General features: G+C 39.2%; 1 long non-coding RNA gene across 1 annotated transcript in view; it reads left to right on the forward strand.

The window, feature by feature from the left end:
* LOC143686105 (uncharacterized) overlaps positions 1–9,935 on the forward strand; it is a 193,825-nt gene extending 183,890 nt beyond the window's left edge. The window contains exon 3 of the long non-coding RNA XR_013176901.1: positions 9,702–9,935. This is a non-coding gene — a long non-coding RNA (uncharacterized LOC143686105). The remainder of the gene's footprint in view (positions 1–9,701) is intronic.
* The last annotated feature ends 10,066 nt before the right edge of the window (positions 9,936–20,001 follow it).

Raw genomic sequence — 20,001 nt, forward strand, 5'->3', positions numbered from 1 at the left:
CACCCTCATGTATATAGATTTTTATTAATCCATTAACCTATTAGTCAGTTCCTACACTGATACCACTCTGCTTGAATTACTTCATAGCCTGCTCAGATATCAGGAAGGACAAGTCCAGAACTCATACTGGCTTGCATGAGCCATTTGTATACATCTCTTCCTGATGCCACATTCAGTGACCTTAAGTTAATGGGTGGAAATCAGCTATAGTGAAACATTCACACCACGTAGATCATATAGACTTTTGTGTGAACCTGAGTTTCCTTTTTCTAGATTTTGGGTAAATACCTAGCAGTAGGATTGCTGGATCATTTAGTAAGTGTATACCTAACTTTGCAAGCAACTGCCAAACAATTTTTCAGAGCGGTTGCACAATTTACATTCCCACCAGCAATGTAGGAGCCAACTGTGGCTCTGCTTTCTCGTCAGCACTTGGTATTGTTGGTGTTTTTCATTTCATTCAATCTAGTAGATAGGAAACAGCATCTCATTGCGACCTTAATTTCAATTTGTAGATATTTTTCCAGCTTACCTTCTCATTTTCTTAATGGCATCTGTCACAGAGTAAAAGTTTTTTTTATTTTTGTGATGTTCAATTTATCTTTTCTTTTCTTTTATGGATCATGCTTACAGTATCATGTCTAAGAATTCTTTGCCTAATGCTAGGTCATGAAGATTTTCTATTTTTTCCTAGAAGTTTTATTTTTGTACATTTTCCATTTAGATCCATGATCCATTTGGAGTCTATTTTTAGGTTGCTATTTATTTATTTAGTTAGTTACTTAGTTTTGCATATGTATGTCCCATTGTTCCAAAACCATTAGTTCAAAAAGGCTACCCTTTTACTATTGAGTTATCCTTTCATCATTTTCTAAAATCAATTAGCTTTAACACAATTATGGGAAAAAAACAAAACAAACAAAAAAAACCATGATCATCTCAATTGATGCAGGAAAGGTATTTGACAAAGCCCAGAAACCCTTCTTGTTAAACACACTGGAACACTAGGAATGGAAGGAAACTTCCTCAACATGACAAAGGGCATATATGAAAAGCCCACAGCTAGCATCCCACTTAATGATGAAAGACTGAAAGCTTTCCATCTAAAATCAGGAGCAAGGCAAGGATGCCCACTGTCACCATTAAGTTATTCAACACTATACTGGAAATTCTTGCCAGAGCAATTAGGCAAGAAAAGTAAATAAAAGGCATCAAATTGAAATGGAACAAGTAAAACTTTCCGTATTTGTTATAATGGTCTTAAATATGGAAAATCCTGAAAACCACAACAAAGCTCCTAGAATTAATAAATGAATTCAGCAAAGAAGCAGGGTATAGGATCAATGCTCCCAAATCATTAGTGCTTCCATACCCAAACAATGAACAATCAGAACAAGAGATTAAGGAAAAAATGCCATTCACAATAGCAACAAAAAGAATCAAATACCTAGGAATATGTCTAATCAAGGATGTAAAGGATTTGTACACAGAAAACTACAAAACATTGCTAAAAGAAATTAAAGGAAACCTAAATAAATAGAAGGACATGCCATGTTCATGGGCTAGAAAACTAAATACCATTAAACTATCACTAAAATGTCAATACTACCCTAAGCAATTTATAGATTCAATGGAATTCCAATAAAAATTCTAGCAACCTTCTCTGCAGAAATTGAAAAGCCAATCTTCTATTTTATATGGAATGGTAAGGAGCCCAAATAGCCAAATCCATCTTGAAAAAATAGAATTAAGTTGGAGGACTCACACTTCCAGACTGTAAAACTTATTACAAAGCTACACTAACCAAAACAGCATGGTACTGGCACGAGCACAGACATAGAGACCAATGGAATAGAATTGAGAGCTCAGAATTGAACCTTTACATTTATGGCCAACTGATTTTTTAATGCAATTTTATTGAGATATATTTACATACTATACAATCATCTGAAGTGTACAATCAATGGTTCACAGTATCATCATATAGTTGTATATCCATACCACAATCAATTTTTGAACATTTTCATTACCTCAAAAAATAAAATAAGGATAAAAATAAAACACCCAAATATCCCATACCCATTATTCCCCCCTGTTATTTATTTATTTATTTTCTTTATTTTCTTACTCATCTATCCATACACTAAATAAAGGGAGTGCCAGCCACAAGGTTTCCACAATCACATGGTCACATCATAAAAGCTATATAATTATACAATCATCTTCAAGAATCAAGGCTACTGGATTACAATTCATCAGTTTTAGGCATTTATCTCTAGCTATTCCAAATACATCAAAAACTAAAAAGTTTAGTTTTTATAAAAAGTTTTTATAGTCTTATATATATATATATAAAACTATAAGTTTAGTTTCTATATAATACATAAGAATAGCCTTCAGAATGACCTCTTGACTCTATTTGAAATCTCCCAGCCACTGAGACTTTATTTTGTTTCATTTCTCTTCCCCTCTTTGGTCAAGAAGACTTTCTCTATCCCATGATGGCAGGGCCAGGCTCATCCCCAGGAGTCAAGACCCACATTGCCAAGGAGATTTACACCCCTGGGAGTCAGGTCCAATGTAGAGGGGAGGGCTTAGAGAGAGAGGCCACATGTGAGCAACAAAAGAAGTTTTCTGGGAGTGACTCTGAGGTATAATTAAAAGTAGGCTTAGCTTCTCTTCTGCAGGAATAAGTTTCACAGAGGCAAGCTCCAACATTGAAGGCTTAGAGTATTAAATTGGTAGACTCCAATGCTTGCAAGAATATCAGGAATTCCCCAGGTGGAAAAGTTTAATATTTCAACTTTTTTTACAGTCCTTCAAGGGGCATTGCAAATACTTTTTATTTTCTTCCCAGATTACTCTAGGATGTATCAGGGCATCACACTAACCTGTACAAACCAACAATCTCACTCCCTAGTCAAGGTTCCATGTAATTATGATATGTAAATAAACCAACCATACAAGTTAAATTAGATAGAGCACTATAGAAAATATAAATTTTGTACCAAATAAACATCTCTTCTATTGGCCTCACATAGAAGTTGAAGTTTTAAAACAAACAATGTCATCCTTTATTCTTTAGTCAAATTTATCTTAGTCATAACCAGATGTACTTCATTCTTATCACTAATTGAAGTCTGATCTCTTTTTCAGCTTTATTAACAGTTGCTATATGGGGTAATGCTGACCTTCATAGCTGCATAACTGTAGCTCTGAGTCTTAGATGTCGTGTAAATGCCAGGGAATGACCAGGTTATATACAAAGTGCTCAGCATCTCAGAATTTTGAAATAACCATTACAACTCAGGAATAGATGTGACTGTTGAAAGAGCTTACAATCTAAGTACGCTTTTAATAAGCCTTCCCCTAATAACCTATGTTCTAGAATTCAATTCTCAGAGTTTGCACATTATGTTAGCCCACATTAGTGAGACATTATAATATTTGTCTTTTTGTTTCTAGCTTATTTCACTCAATATATTGTCCTCAAGATTCTTTCACCTAGTTGCATGCCTCACGACTACATTCCTTTTTGCAATTGCTCAATATTTCACTGTATTCATATACCACAGTTGTCCTTCTGTTCATCAATTGATATACACTTAGGCCACCTCCATCTATTGCAAAGTGTGAATACTGCTGCCATAGACCCCAGTGTGTGAATGTCCATTTGTGTTCCTGCTTTCAGTTCTTCCAAGTATATATCTAACAACAGAGTTGCAGGATCATATGGCAACCCTATACTTACTTAGCCTCCTCTTGGCTAAGTGATTTTTGACAAAGTATAAAAGACCACTCAATGAACTCACTTACTGATTTTGGGACTTATCTTTTTTTCTTTAAATTTCTTAGATTTTCCATGTAGACTATCACATTATCTGCAAATATGTGCAGTTTTATCTTTCTTTCCAATTTCTATGACTTTTATTTATTTTTCTTTTGCTATTTCACTGTCTAGGCCTTCCAGTGTGAAGCTGAGTGGAGAATGGTGAGAGAGGACATCTTTGTCTTGTTCCCAGTTTTATGGTGAAACATCTAATATTCACCACTAAGTGTGATGTTAGCTGCAGGTATTTTTTTTTATAGATGCCTTATATCAGGTTGAGGAGGTTTCCATCAATCTCTAGTTTGATGGAAGATTTTTCTCACAAATCGATATTAAACTTGTATTGCTGGGTTAGGCTTATTAAAGTGGTATTTAAGATGAGATCTGAAGGAAATGGATGAGTCAGCCATACATATAAATGGGGCAGCAGATTTCCAGGAAGATAGAGTAGTACGTGTAAAGGCCCTGTGGCAGGTTCCAACTTGGCATTCTGAGGAAGGGCCAGGATATAGGTATGGCTTATATAGAGTTGAGTAGATCAGGAAGGCAGAAAAGTAAGAGATGAGATAAAAAGACAGCCTGTAGAAAGATCATTTAAGGCTCTAGACGCATTGTAAAAACTTGTGCTACTACTTTAGTGAGTTGGTGAGCAATTTGGATTTATTGAACATGTTTCAGAAAGTTCACTTTGACCGCTACATGGCAAACAGGCTAAAGGACAGAGAACAGACAGGAAGCTATTGACTATTGATGATTTCAATCAGTAATCTAATACAAAAGTGGCTTAAAGTTGGGAAATAGTAAGGGAGGTGGTGAGGAATAGGTTCTGGATATATTTTGAAGGTAGAGAAAACAAGGTTTGCTTGTGGATTAGATGTGGGCTGTGAGAATTTTGTGCCACCAGAATTTTAGAGTCAACTGACAATTCGAAGGTTAGAGCTGTTAATTACTTGCAAGAGGATCATTATGAGATGAGCAGGTTTGCATTGTCATTAGAGGGTAGACACTGCTTTAAGAATCTACAAGCGTTAGCTTAGTTAATTCTTACTAGAAGCCTATAAAGTAGGTATTAAAAATCCCCTGTCTTTTATTGTAAAAAGAAATGAACACAGAAAGTTTAAGAAACTTTTTGAGAACATATAGCAAGAAGCAAAACCAAGATATGAACTCAAGTATTTGAGCCCCAGAATCTGCGCCCCTCATAATGAACTAGAACCATCCCCTTAAAGTTTTCAAAATCTCATCTTTTTGCAGATATGTCTCCTTATTTGTTATAATTGTTATTTAATTTTGTCTTTTCTCCTTTCATCCTTGATTAGACGTCTTAAAGCTTTTTCTATTTTGTTGATCTTTTCAAAGAATCCAACTTTGGTTTTATTGAGCAGTTGCTCTGTTTTCGTTTTCTACTTCGTTAATTTCTGCTTTTATCTTGATTAATTCCTTTCCTCCTCTGTCTTTGAAATTGCTTTTTCTTCTGTCAACAATATAAACTGAAGAATGAAGATGAATGAGACATGAAAGGTTTATAAAAAAGGAGCATATTTTTAGTCTAGGGGAAAGATTACAAATTTAAGCATTTGCGAGTACTTTTTAGAAAATTAAGTTTGTGAAAAGTTAAGTGATGTTACAATTTAAACACATGGTATATTAAATTTGACTAAAAATAGTTGTAGAAAAGCTGGTCACTCAAAATGGAGGTAAGTAAAAAGCTTTATAGCAGAAGAAGATTAAACTAGAACATGGTAAAATCACTTATAATGGAACATTAGCATGAATTCATACCCTTTTAGAAGACAATAATTTTTTCTGTCTTGATCATAAAAAAGCTCTAGAAGCAATATTTTTCCTGTAGGCAGTATCTCTCATGTGAATCAATCATATTTACATGCTGGCACCCAGAATCGTACTTTAATACAAGTACTCCACCAAAAGTAATCAAGGCTCTTTGGGAGGTAACTGATTCCATGCTTTGGCACAGAAAATATCAGAGTGGGCCTGGAAACTCAAGGATATATGGCACAGAGCTCAAATGACGAAGAAGATGGCTTAAGCTTTCCATGAAACCTGTCTCTGGCCTACTTATGACAATTGGAACCTCAAAAAGAAGGGAATAATTGTGGTTAATTGATACAAGTAAGTCTGCAGAAAGTCATGTGAACTTTAGGATGTTCAGGAGCATAAAATGTATGAGCTTTGTCATGTAGAACTTTCCAATAAAGTTTACCGAAATGGCTGTGTTTGCGAAAAACAAAAACTATGTGAATAACACATTCAAAATATCTTGAGTCATGGATGTGAGAATCTATTTAGCACATTCCAGGTCTTAGTACAATAGGTTACCTGACAGTCACACAATGTATTAGATCTCAGGGCTTAAGCATTTTCTCATTTTGGGTCTTGAAAACCAGAGCATTCCGAAAGTCTCAAAAGGTTGGCCACTGAGAATGTAGATGGTCTCAAAGACCTTCAAAATGGCAATGGGGAAATCTTGAGTGTTGGGAATGGCCAATTGAAACTCAGAAGTCTAGAAGTACTTTCTAATTTTAAGGAGAGGTCACTTCAGAAGTGGCAGAGTATTGATAAGCTGGAAACCTATGTGACTGTTGAAGTCCCAGACAAGGAGGTGTGGATTGAAAGTCCTCTTACCCATAGGGGTATCTCTCTATTTATAGAATGGGACCCAGCTTATCACATGAAGCTCAAATCTTGGAAAATATCTCTGGATTAGTTCCAAGCCTTTATCTTTAGCACATAACCTCAGCTGGCAGAATGTGGAAACTCCATTCCCCCTGCCTAGTTGAACAAATTTTTAACCCTGAGATACAGAAATGTTGAGACCCGGTATGAGATTAAATTCTTGTGCAGTGCAGCCTTGAATAATCATTAGAGTCCTTGGTGTATGCTTTGTTTTTAAATGTTTGAAAGGCCTGAGATAATTTGATATAAACTTATCTTTCTGATTATTTCAGACTTACAGGGGTATGTGCCAGTTAGATTTGTAAGTTTGCTTTCCTGAGTATCTGAGGTGCTTGAGAGAATCAGTCATACTGAAACTACGGTTGTAATTTGAAACATTTGGAGGAATTTATTCAACTTTATATATGTGGTTAACTATTCAGAGAAGTAGTTTTCAAATTTAAAATTTAATTAATAAAAAATTGAATAAGTGGTTACTTTAAATGTAGATACAATTATCAGTTTTATAAATAAAATTTGATCACTATATTGTTTAAATGTCTTGGAGAAAAACTGTTTTTAGATGTACAACTTAAAAATATTATGTCTTGATTAAAATTCAACTGCAAGCAACTATGGGTATTTCTTTTTTGCAGAAAATCCCCCTTTTAGTCATATAAAAAGAACTAATCTCCACTTCCTGAGATGAATCCTTAGCTTCTTTGTTTTCAGTCTTTATTGTTTATTATTTAAAATTCATTTGAGGCTATAAGTCTCCCTCTTGCGTACTGCTTTGGCCAACCAACCCCCAAATTCCCATTGAGATGGATGTGCTATGGTCATTTACTTCAGAGTTGTTTGTAATATCAGTTTTGATTCTTTAAGTTCCTTGAAGTGGCCATGCCCTGTCACCAACTGTTTTTTGCATCTACTATTCTCTCTATCTGGAATATTTTCACTGAAACTCTGCCCCCTTCTTCATCTGCCTAACTCCTATTTAATCCTTCATTTTTTTTTTTTTTTCAAAGGAAAGACAGAGAGAAGGAAGGAAGGATAGAAGGAAGAAAGGGAAACATCTTTAAACATTTTCTTGTTTTATTGTATTTTGTTTTTCCGTTTTTTGTTACATGGGCTGGGGCCGGGAATCGAACCGAGGTCCTCCGGCATAGCAGGCAAGCACTTTGCCCGCTGAGCCACCGCGGCCCTCCCTAATCCTTCATTTTTTGACTCAAGAAGGGCTTCCTTTCAGTGGTCTCCCCATCCCAGAGCAGAAAAAAGGCAAAATCAAAACCAAAAGCAAACAAAAGTGAAGACTGTTAAGCAACTGGAAGTTAATTTCAAAATAACTCTAATTCATGATCTTTACATAACAACTGATATATTGAACAAGTATGACTTATGATATATTGAAATGCAGCTTTATTTTTGCCCCCTACCAGCTCTTTAAATTTTATTCAGGGCATATTTCTTCTCCCCTCTCCCTTCCGCTGGGACGAAAACTCTGGCACTTAAGGACTTCTGTTTATTTTAGAAAATAGAAATTATCATTATAAGGACCCAATTTAGTATCTTTTCAGAAAGTAGATTGTACAATCCTATATAAGAATAATAACTTCAAACTTAACTTATTGTTAAATTTTCTTCCCTTGTGCTTGCTCCAGGCTAAGCCTGAAATGGAGAATGGGACTTCCTTGGTGCTTTAGTTGCAAGGTGTCAGAATGCAATATATGAGAAACAGAATGGTTTTTAAAAAGGGAAATTTATTAAGTTGCAAGTTTGCAGTTTTAAACCTGTGAAAATTGTCCAAATTAAGGCAAGCTTATGAAAATGTCTAATCTAAGCCATCCAGGAAAAGATACCTTGGTTCAAGAAGGCCAGTGATGTTCAGGGTTTCTCTCTCAACTGTAAAGGCACACAGCAAACATGGTGACATATGCTAGCTTTCTCTCCAAGCTTCTTGTTTCATGAAGCTGCTCAGGGGTGTTTTCCTTCTTCGTCTCTAAAGGTCTCTGGTTACCTGGGCTCTCAAGCTTTATCCAAAATGGTTACCTCTTAAAGGGCTCCAGTAATCAGCGCTACCTTGAATAGGTAGAGACACATCTCCATGGAAACCATCTAATCAAAAGTTACCACCCATAATTGGGTGAGTCACATCTCCATGGAAACAATCAAAAAGCTCCTACCCAGCAATATTGAATGAAGATGAAAGGACATGGCTTTTCTGGGGTCCACAACAGATTCAAACTGGCACACTTGGCTTCTTTTCTTCCTCATTTATTCAGTTTGCTTCCCTTACTAGATTAGTGTCTTCAGGACCCGTGGAGATAGTGAAAGGTACAGATACTAAGGTAAAGTTATTTTGTGCACTTCTTACCTGCAGTTGGTTATAGATGTCTCATTCTTTTATGGGGAGCTTTCCTGAGCTCTTCAGTGTTCTCTACTGAGTTGCTTGTTCCTGAATTCTTTTGTCCTGGAAGAACACATCTCTGTCCCAGGTGGTTGTGTGAAACCCTTTTCTTATGATCCAAATATACAGAAATGCAACTTTAGCTTGTTTCTGCTAAGGTCCCCTTGCAAACAGCCATGCATTTCTTCTTTCAACAAATTCTGGTAGATCCCATATGGCTGCACCCATCTGTATTGGCCTCCAAAGCTAATGGTCAGTCCACCTTTGGCCTTCTAGATGCCCAGGTGGGAATCAGGCTTCAGGCCACAGCTTGCTGTAACTTTCTTGGGTATGAGTCAAACACTTGACCTTCATGTCTGTCAACTGTGAAGAACATACTTCCAAGCTTTCTGAGTACTCTCTTGAAGCCCCCTCTCTCAGCTTGGGATTGGCAGGTGGACACCTATGCACCCCTCCCCTTGCAGACCACAGCTTAGCAATAACCATGATCAAAGAAGCTGTTCCATCATTTTCTTTCCTTTTTTCCATTCTATCAATATTAACCTTTTGAAATTCTTGAAGTGGATGAGAAGATTATTCCAGGGTCTCAAAATAGGTTCTCTACCACATCCTCTGAAAGTCTGCAGATGGTAATATATTAGTTAGGGTAGGCCAATGGTACAACAAACAGATCCAAATATTAGTGGCTCAACACAATAGAAGCCTGCTCCCTGCCCACCTAATGAGTTGTTGAATCTTTCCACGTTAGAGGAGAGGATGTGAATGGTGATATGACTCTGCTTCACGTAGTCATTCCAGGACCCAGGCTGGCAGCAACTGACATCCTCAGCACGTGGCTCCCGTGATCAGCTTGTGAGCTGCTGTCCCAAACAGCTGGAAGAAGGATAGAGCAAGGAGTGTTTGTGGGAAGTTTTCGACGACAAGGTCAGCAAGAGTACACCTCACTGCTTACCCTGCGTTGCTTGCTACGACTCAGACACGGTCACACTAACTACACAGGGGAATAGGAAATGTGGTCTAACTGCGTGCCTTCAAAGAAAAGCATGAATTTTGGGTGAACAGTGTGCAGTCTCTGCCACAGTTAACTTTGCACTTTATGTTGGAATTTCACTTTTTTACAAAAAAATGTGGGTGATTCAACAAAACTACAGTTTTGATATGTTATAGTTATACTTCTTAGATTTCAGTCATATAAGCAACCACAGTCCTCCTTGAAATCCCAATTTCCTTTCCCAAATGAATGCTTCACATACCATAACAGCTCCTTTTCTGTCTCCTCAAAACTCCCCTCAATCTCGGTAGCCTCAGGCTGATGTCCGCTGTCCTTCCCTCTTTCCTCCAGAATAGTGGAGGGGCTGGTGGCCCAGTGACAGAATCATCTATGGATGATTAGGAAGAAACAGAGAAAGAAGCTAGACTTCTCTTCAGCGGTTTGGTGTAAAAGAGAAGGCTAAAAACAATACTCATATGCTAATAACTTTTACAATATCACACTGGAATTATATCTCTCAGAGACTACCCCTGTTAACTTTTTTGGTGTATAGCCTGGCTTTTTAATAAATACCTATCCATTTATCTTATCTATCAATCCATCTATCTTATCTATCGATCCATCTATCTATCTATCTATCTGGATGCTACTAGATACTGTGTTTCATAATACACTTTTTCACTAAACAACATATCCTAAACCTCCTTCCATGCAATTAAATACTATTTAAAAATATAATCTTAAATGGTTCTCTTTCTTAAATTATATTGACGTAACTATAATTGTCTCCTTTTTCTTAGTCACTTTTAGTGTCATTATTAGCAACTCAGAGGTAAGCATTCTTTTACATTCATTCACCCATTCATTTATTCTTTTAAGAAAGAATGAATAAAATTTATCCAATAAAAATTTATTGACTATTTTGGGAGCAGCGTTGTTCTAACTAGCCTGCACACAGATCTTTACGATTTCTTTAGCATTAAATTCTAGAAGAAGAATTGCTTCTTACAATATTTTAATATTTTAGAAAGAGTTTTATTATACATTTTATTATACGGTAATTGCATTTAAAAATGTGTAACAATTTATACTTAGCTTGCTAGATGTGAATATGAATATCTGTTACACTTTTTTCAACACTTGGTATTCTCTTTCTTTTTAATCATTGTCAATTTGATTTGCTAAAAGTCATGTATCTTTGTGGTTTTGCGATGCATTTTTGATTACTAATGAGATTGAGAAAGTTTATTTGTGTTGTGTGTGGTATGTCTCTTCTTACTTTTGCCTTCTTTCCATTGGAGTACTTTATTTTTTAATCTATTTTTTTCTCTCATTTCTGGCTTCTATAGGTTTCTGATTTCCACTGACTCCTAAATGTGTTCAGTATTTCCTCTCTTTATAAGGCTTTCAGCCATAGGAAATAAGTCCCACGCTGATTGAGTTCGGCCTCACTTTCACAGGATCTTCCAAGAACTTATTCACAAATGAGCTCACTCCTGATTCATCTTAACATATTTAAAGACCCTATTTATGAATGGGCTCACACCCACAGGGACGTGCATCAAGATTTGCACATGTCTTTGTGGGGTACACGAGTCAGTCCCCAACAGAATATGATATATTTGCTGCTGCCACAGTGTTTTCACATTTGGTCATAATTTAAGACTGTAACCTGTTCTGGTTTGCAAACTGCCAGAATGCCATATACCAGAAACAGAACAGCTTCTAAAAACAGGAATGTATTAAGTTACAACTTTACAGTTGTAAGCCTATGAAAATGTCCAAATTAAGGCACCAACAAGAAGCTTTCTTCACTCAAGAAAGACTGATGCATTTCAGGGTTTCTCTGTCAGCTGGAAGGGCACATGGCAACATCTGCTAGCTTTCTCTCCTGGCTTCTTGTTTCATGAAGCTCCCCTGGGGGCATTTTCCTTTTTTATCTCCAAAGGTCTCTGGCTGTGTGGGCTCTCATGACTCTAAGGCTTTTACTAAAAGGCTTTCCCCCATAAAGGGCTCCAGTAAGCAACCCTGCCTTGAATGGGTGGAGACACATCCCCATGGAAACCATCTAATCAAAAGTTACCACTCACAATTGGGTGGGTCACATCTCCATGGTACAATCAAAAAGCCCCACCCAGTGATATTGAATGCAGATTAGAGGACATGGCTTTTCTGGGGTCCACGACAGATTCAAACCGCACACAACTGGAGACCTTTGGAGATGAAGCCAGGTCGTTAAACCTGGGGAGAAGAGGACAGATGTGCTTCATGGGGAGGGGGGGGTAGAAGGATGCACAGGGGGCGTCGTTCTATTTCTTAAACTTTAAACTGGGTGGTGACTACATTATGTTTTTAAATCTTTTTTTTTTTTTAGGACCTTAAGTTTATGATGAAATTTGAAAAAGTTGGTTGTTCATACCATAGCTTCTCCCACCAGTTTTTTTTTTTTTCTAATAGCCAGGCTGTTCTCATTCCAAAGATAGAATATCCTCTCAAATCTTATGGATGACAGAAAAATCATTTTTTTAAATCCGTTTTGAGGCATAAATCATTTTCAGAGAAGGAGGGGCCTTTGCAAGGAGCCATTTTAGACTACTGAATGTTTTCTGGATGCTCATTTTTACTTAGGAGGATGCATGTTGGACTGTGGTCGGCAGCCACTCCTGTTCCAAGGGTCTCCTTCTAGGAAAATGGGTAATGTAAAGTTTGCATTTTGCCAGCCTGGGCCTCTAATCGCTGGAGATTTAGGCAGAAAGCTTTTGTACTAGCGAAGGAGGCTGTGAAGCAGAGGATGTCACCGTGGTGCTGAAAGTTCCTTTTGGTGTGACAGCCCAGCACTAGCCAGGGGCATGAGCCTCTTCTTTCACTGACATGACTCCCTCGTGACAGCCCCTGTGGCCATGTGGCTGCTTGGATTAGCCAAATAGGGGGTGTGGCTGCTGAGCCAAGGTCAATCTTTTTTGGGGGGGTGGGTGTGGGTGCATGGTCCAGGAACCAAACCCGTGTCCCCTGAACCATCCATGCACCCTAAGGGCAACTTTCTGTGGGCCAGGGCTGTCCCATAAGGTGGAGGTTTCCCCTCTTCTTAAAGGTCCAGGTGAGACCCTCACCTGCCACTGTGAAGCTCATGTGTGAAGGCCTCTTAGTTCCCTGGGCTGCAGGAGGTGAGAAGGGCACCCCTCCATGAGAGCTGGACTTTGTAGTGACATATGCTTTCTTTCAGGGTGTGGCAGAACTGCCCAGAGTCAGTGGGGTCACTACATCTGGGACACATGGGGGTGTCCTCCCCAAGTAAAGACTGCCGGGGGCACCTCGGCTAGAGTTTTGCGTCCCACCAGTCCCATAACGTTTGCTTTCACTTTCCATCTCTGCTGCAATGAGCTTAAAGGCATTTGGGGATTATCCTAGGCCAGAGCCTCAAATTTAAGAAGGCATCAGAATCCCCTGGAGGACTTGTTAAAACACAGACTGGTGGGTCTCCTTCTGTAGACTTTCTGATTCAGCAGGTCTGGGGTGGGGCCTGGGAGTTTGCATCTCTTACAAGTTCCTGGGTGCTGCCGATGCTAGGGGTCCCGGGACCAGACTTTGGGAACCACTGCTGTAAGGATGCAGTTGACTTATTTTCCAAGCGCTACCTATCCCACAGTACGGGGTAGCCACCCAGCTCCTTATTCTTCCGGGGGATCTAACCGTGCTCAGTCCCTGCTGTCCTCAACAACCAGGTGCTGACCCATCTGTGAGCTGGCCACTGACCTTTGACTTGTGTGACCCCACTCGGAAAGGTGAGCTAGGCCAATCCCTGGGGAATTTGCATGAGGTGGGGAGTAGGGTGGTTGTTGACCTGGAGAAGTTGGGGCTGCCGTGTTCATCATGGGCCTGGGTTGGGCTGAAGCCCAAGAAGCCCCTGGCCAAGAGGAAGCAGAGTGGACTTTCACCTAGGAGTGCAGACCCAAGGGCTCCCCTCTTTTGTTAAGACTTACTTCCCCCATCCTTGCCCCTTCCTCTCTGCCCCCTGAGCCCATCCCTGCTGCCAGAAAGAATTGGCCCCCGGGCTTGAATTTCAGCGAAGTCGTGGAGAGAAAATGCACCATGAAATTATATGGCTCCTGCAAAAGGGGTTGCCATCTGCTTTTTCTTTAGGCCTTTTTCCCCTACACAGTGTGTTAAACCAATACTGTCTGGGGCTGTCTGTCCTTCCTTGTAATATTGTGTACATTTTTTTGTAAGTAAGAAAGAAAGACAGTTAAACAAAATAGAAGGCAAGATTTTAGGCACTGGCCATTTCCCAAAGAAATGTGTGGGTTCTCTACCATTTCTTAAATATAAGTATTGATATTCTACTAATGTGTTTTTTTCCCCTAATTTGCACCCCCATCCTGTTTTGGATGGAAATGAATTATCTTTACTTGTGTAGCTGTGGGCGGCTCTGTATGTAGAAAGATTGACATACAATAATTGACTGCAAAAAATATGCAATGTTAAAGAAGCTTTTTCTCATCTTCTATATTTTTGAGCTTTGGAAAAAAAATATGACTTCCTCTTTCCTTGGTGCCTAAGACAAAAAGCCTCAATTTAATAACAGATGAGATAATGAGCAAAATCAAACCAATAAAAATGTCCCCATCCTAAAAATGAAGTTTATTTGAAGCCGTATAGAGGTCTTCAGATTCTAAGGAAGCCTGGCAGTGATCAAACGTGGCAAAAGATAGGGAGATGCTTCAACTCTGTTTTTGAAAATGAATATTTAAGACATACTTTGGAGAGTGTCATGTGATCTTTGAATAAATGGAAGTCTGTGTTGCAGGACATATTTTCATTCCTGTCCTTTTTATTGTTTCCGGACACTGGAGCTGTCCTGTGTGCAGCTTGTCCTGTTTGCCCAAGGGGACCTGATATGCTCTCTCTAAATTTCTATGGTTACGCCGAAATGTGAGACGTCTATACACGGAGACCTGATATTTCTCAAATTATCGGCTCTGAGCTTTGACCTGGCAGGGGTTTCTCTTTTCGTTCCACGGGATCATCACCGTATTCCCTGGTTCCAAGAATCAGAGAAATTGTACTGATTTTTTTTTGTTTCTAGAGGTCAGTCAGTTTCATAGGGGAAAAGTATCTTCTAATTTTTCAGTTTGCTTCTACTTCTTTCAAACTATTTATTGATATTCATGCTTTGAGCAATTGAGATGAAGTTTATCAGTGACTATGTGGGTCCCTGTTCAAAATGTTCAGAAGAGTGGAGAACAGGAGAGGTAGGTTGACTGTAGTTTTCTTCTACCAGGAAGGAAGTCTCGATGAGTGGCTTCTGCTGTAGCCAATCAGCAGGGCCCCACTTATCTAAATAGCTCAGGCTTCCCAAAGAATAGGTTCCCCCAACACGTTTATTCACTTCTCCTTTAAGGCTGAGTTTGAGCTGAGCGTTTGTACTGGGAAGACTATCTAGAACCGGATGCACTGAAGACACTCCCAGGCTAGTCCTTGAAGAGATACCGGGCCAGCTCTTTCCTCCTTTCTCCTGCCTCAGAAGTCCCGAGTGCAAATCTGTTTCTGAGCATCACCTGGCTGCCTGGAGGGTTTTTCTTTCATATAAGGCAGATTGTGGATTTGTAATCTGGTCTCCAATGCTCTATCTCTCGAAGAATCTCCTTAAAGATTCAAACATGTGGTTAACCATTTTCTCTGATTTGGAGGTGATACTGCTTCTCCTTTGGTGGTTTCAATAGACCTTCAGAAAAGATGAAAGAAAGTTAAAATGTGGGTGTAGGTGGCTCCTTTGAATAGGAAGTCTCTAATCTGAGAGGATTTCTCATCAATAGTTCTTTATCAGTCCAGGCTTGTGTCTAGAGACCGACTTTTAAAAAATGAACAGTCTCCATTTTTCTCTGTATCCCATCAATTTTGCATTTTCTTCAAATGGATGGAAACAGAATCCTGTTTTTGTTGTATTTTAAATATTCCCTTTAGATCACCTACTATGTGCTTCCTCCATAGGAGAGGCTGCTGCCCCCTCCCTCACATTCTGGCAGCATTGACTGACAGCTGCTAAGCTCAATGCTTGCACAAACCCCTCTTAGCTCAGACCGCCACTTCCATCCAGTCCCTTAGACTCTTTCTTGGCACCTTATGATGTAGGTCTTTAGACAACTGGTCTTCTAGAATCCCATTATAACCCACATAGTCCAGGGAAAACTGATTAACACATTGATCCAACAAGCATGTATTGACTACCTACCATGCCCGAGATACAATTTTAGGCCTGGAATCGCTTGGGAAACTTAAAAAAATACTGATGCCTGGGTCCTACCCTTTGGGATATAATTGGCTTGGGGTGTGGCCTGGCTAGTGGGGTCTTTCAAAACTCCCTGGATGATTTCAATGTGCAGCAGAGTTTGAGAATGATTTTTCTTATAGTGGGGTTATAGCAGCAAAGAAAATAGAAAAAACATCTGCTTGCATGGTTTCCATTCAGTGGTGGGGATAGAGGACCCACAAGTAAACATTGACCCTGTGAGGTGGTGCTGAGTTCAATGAAGACAAGCAGAGCAGGTGAGGAGGTGAACAAGGACACAGTGCCTTTGTAGAATGGGTGATGGGGGAGAACTCTCTGAGGAGCTCACCCATGAGAGGAGAGCTGTAGGAGGTGAGGTCTGAGCCAGGACACTTGGGAAGACAGTATGCTTGGGTTGCACAGAAAGCATTAAGGTATGGTTTGATGAATTGTGGACCCCAATAAACACACATTCTTAATCTTCATCCTTATCTCTGTGAACCCATTATAAATAGGACATTAACGGTGTGACCGACTGAAAGAGGGTGGGTTTTAATTCCATATTGCTGGAGGCCTTATCAGGAGAAGAAACTGGAGGCAGAAGTAAGAGAAGGTCACACAGATGCTGGAAGTCAGCAGTAAGTGCAAGTGCAGGCACAAGGAGAAAGAGAGCAAGAGAAAGAGAGAGAGAGAGAAAGGAGAAGGAGGAGGAAGAGGAAGAAGAGGAGAGAGACGATGTAATGGGAGGCAGAGATGCAAACCAAGGATCTCCAAAAATTGCAACAAGCCAATGCCAGAATGCTGCAGATTGTGGGGAGAAAGGAGCCCCTTGCTAATGCCTTGATTTTGGACTTCTAGCCTCAAAACTGTGAGCCAGTAAATTTCTGCTGTTATGATAATCTAGTGCGTGTAATTTGTTACAGCAGCCTGGCAGACTAAGACATGAGGAACCCATGTTTCTGCACAATAGGGGTTTCAAGCAGAAAGGAAAGCTTCCCACCCAAAGGGATGACAAACTCTCTCTTTAGCTGACGGACACACGACACACATTGCAGAGGACACGCAGCTGCCGGCGGAGCCCGGGCCAGCAAAGGGAGTCCACTTGCTGTAGGGTCACAGCACACGGGGACAGGTCAGGGCCTCACAGAAATCAGCTTGCAAGGAGCTCCACTTAGAAATTGTACATATAGCAGGTATTGAAAGCACAAAAGGAAAACAGAATGCTTTATCCCACATTTCTAGGGGTTTGGGAAAGGAAGAGGCTCAATCTGCCATCTGGACTCCAGGTCGGCTAAAACTTAAGGGTCAGGGAGCAAGAAGCAGGCAGCCCGTGCAGCTGGTGCAAAAAGGGGCATTCAATAAGAAAAAGGACCAGATTTTAGTTTCTTAGACACACTGGCAAAAGTTTAGCATGAAGAAGAAATAAGAGATAAAAGTAAACACTCAGGTATAAATACATACACATATGCACCTGTAAGTATATACATTTTAATAAACTTTATTTTTAGGGCACTTTTAGATTTTCAGAAAAACAGGAAATTCCCATGTATCTCACACCCAGTTTCTTCTATTATTAACATCTTACTTTACTACAATACATTTGTTGTTGCATTAATGAACCAATGTTGATACATTATTAACTAAACTCCATACTTTATTCAGATTTCTTAGGCTTTTGCCTCATGTCCTTTTTTTGCTCCAATCTTCCATGCAGGATCCCATATTACATATAGTCATCATGTCTTCTTAATCTCAGATTATATTTTTATTATATAACTGTATCAATTTTATACAAGCACCACACAGAATGTTTGCTGGATCAATTCCAGACCACTGCAATAAAGCAACTATTGCAATAAAGCAAGTCACATCAATTTTTTTGGTTTCCCAGTGCATATAAAAGTTATGTTTATACTGTAGTGTAGTCTATTAAGTGTGCAATAGCATTATGTCTCAAAGAATCCAATGTACATATTTTCATTAAAAAGTGACACAAAGACATGCAGTGAGCACTTGCTGTTGGAAAAATGGTGCCAATAGACTTATTTGAAGCAAATTTGCCACAAACCCTCAATCTGTAAAAAAAAATTGCAGTATCTGCAAAGCATGAAAAAGTTGAATGCAATAAAATGAGGTATGCTTGTACCAATTTATTATACAATTAACACATGGCGTGTAGGTCTCGTGGCAAAATGCAGGCATAAACATCTCAAAATGTTTTATTGCCTTCATTAAAACTTGAGGATAAAAAAATATATGGAAATTTTTATGTAAAGATTTCTGGACTGGGTGGACCCTGGCTGTTTGTTTAGTTTCCTTGAGACCAAGTTTTATGAGAGTTGTGTTTTACAGGGCTTTATCCTCTCTCTGCATCAGTGATGTAATGCTAGGTATAGGCCACACTGCCCTGTGATATGAGCAGGTGTAAGGGTTTTCCGGGTTGTCTATTCCCAAGGGCAGTGGAGATTCATACTTCACATGTGCCCAGTCTGCTGTTGCTCAAATAACAAGCCACCTATGGGAACTTCTGCAAGGGCTGGAGTGGCAACTTCTCTGATAAGGGGCACAGAATAGCTGCACCACAGATTCTTGTTAAAGGGAAGACCACATGGTTCAAGTACCAGAACCAAGAGGTCCAAGTCATGGACCTTTCTTCATGAGGAAATCTTCAATGCCAGGCTGGAAAATGGCATTGCAAAGCAGAGCTACTGAGAATTGAACATGGCATTACTGGTTTTCATTTACCTGTGTGATATTGAACTATTTATCAAATATCTTTGAGTCTTACTATGATAATTTGACATTTTTTTGCCACCTCACATAAGGACATTTACTCTGAGAGAGTGATGAGGATTTTTAAAAAATGAGAAATAAGTAAGTCCTGACACAAGGAGAAGGTTAGAAGACTTTGGCTCTTTTTGCCCCGAGCCTGGCACTGAATTCTTTCCCAGAAATGGGAAACAGGGGCACTGAGAAATTACTTTTGAAAGTACTAGTGCAAGTTGTTTCCACATTCACAAACAGGTATAAGCTCACACTGTATACCAGGAAGAATGCTAAGTGTGGAGAAGATAAGGATGAAGAAGACACATTTTCTCCTCTCTGGAATTCAGTGCAACTGGGATTTTCAGATTCTGAGACTTGTAATGCATAAGAAGGATTTCAGTCTGAAAAACCTTTGATGATAGATATTGCCACATGAAGACCCCATCTACTTACAGCATAATTTAAAACGGTGTCTATGGTACATTTTATTCTGGTAAGACTACCAAAATGGTTAACTAAGAAAATTCCCTAAAAATCTGAATACATGATAATTTTGTGATAAATGTTGAACAGATCCCTGAGGATTTAACTCTTGTTGACTTGTTTCTCCTGCTGAAAACCAGTAACAATAAATCCAAATATTTCTAATGGTTAGCATACCGTGTTTGGCTAAAGTTTCTTTTGTGTTTAGAAAGAAAGGAGGACATAGGTTTCCTTTTCTGATGAATTAGGAAGCCCAGTCTCTGCTGTCAGAAGCCTTTGATTCAAAAATAGGCTTGGCCCCTTGCATAGCTCTGCACCCTGGGAAAATTACCTAGATTCTCACAGCTTCTGTTCTTTCATTTGTAAAACGGGTCTAATAGTTTTGTGGGTCTCATAGGTTGTTAAGTGAAATTAATGAAATGATGTACATAGACGTCTTAGCACAGTGCCTGGCACTCAGCCCCGGGTCTTGGCTTCCTATTTGTAAAGTGGCCATACTGCGTCCTACCTCATGGGTGTTGTAAACAGTTAAATTACTTAAAATAAGGTCTTTGCTGGGCTTAATTAGGATAATTTGTTTGACT

This window comes from Tamandua tetradactyla, chromosome 6, assembly GCF_023851605.1.
Source record: "Tamandua tetradactyla isolate mTamTet1 chromosome 6, mTamTet1.pri, whole genome shotgun sequence".
NCBI lineage: Eukaryota > Metazoa > Chordata > Mammalia > Pilosa > Myrmecophagidae > Tamandua > Tamandua tetradactyla.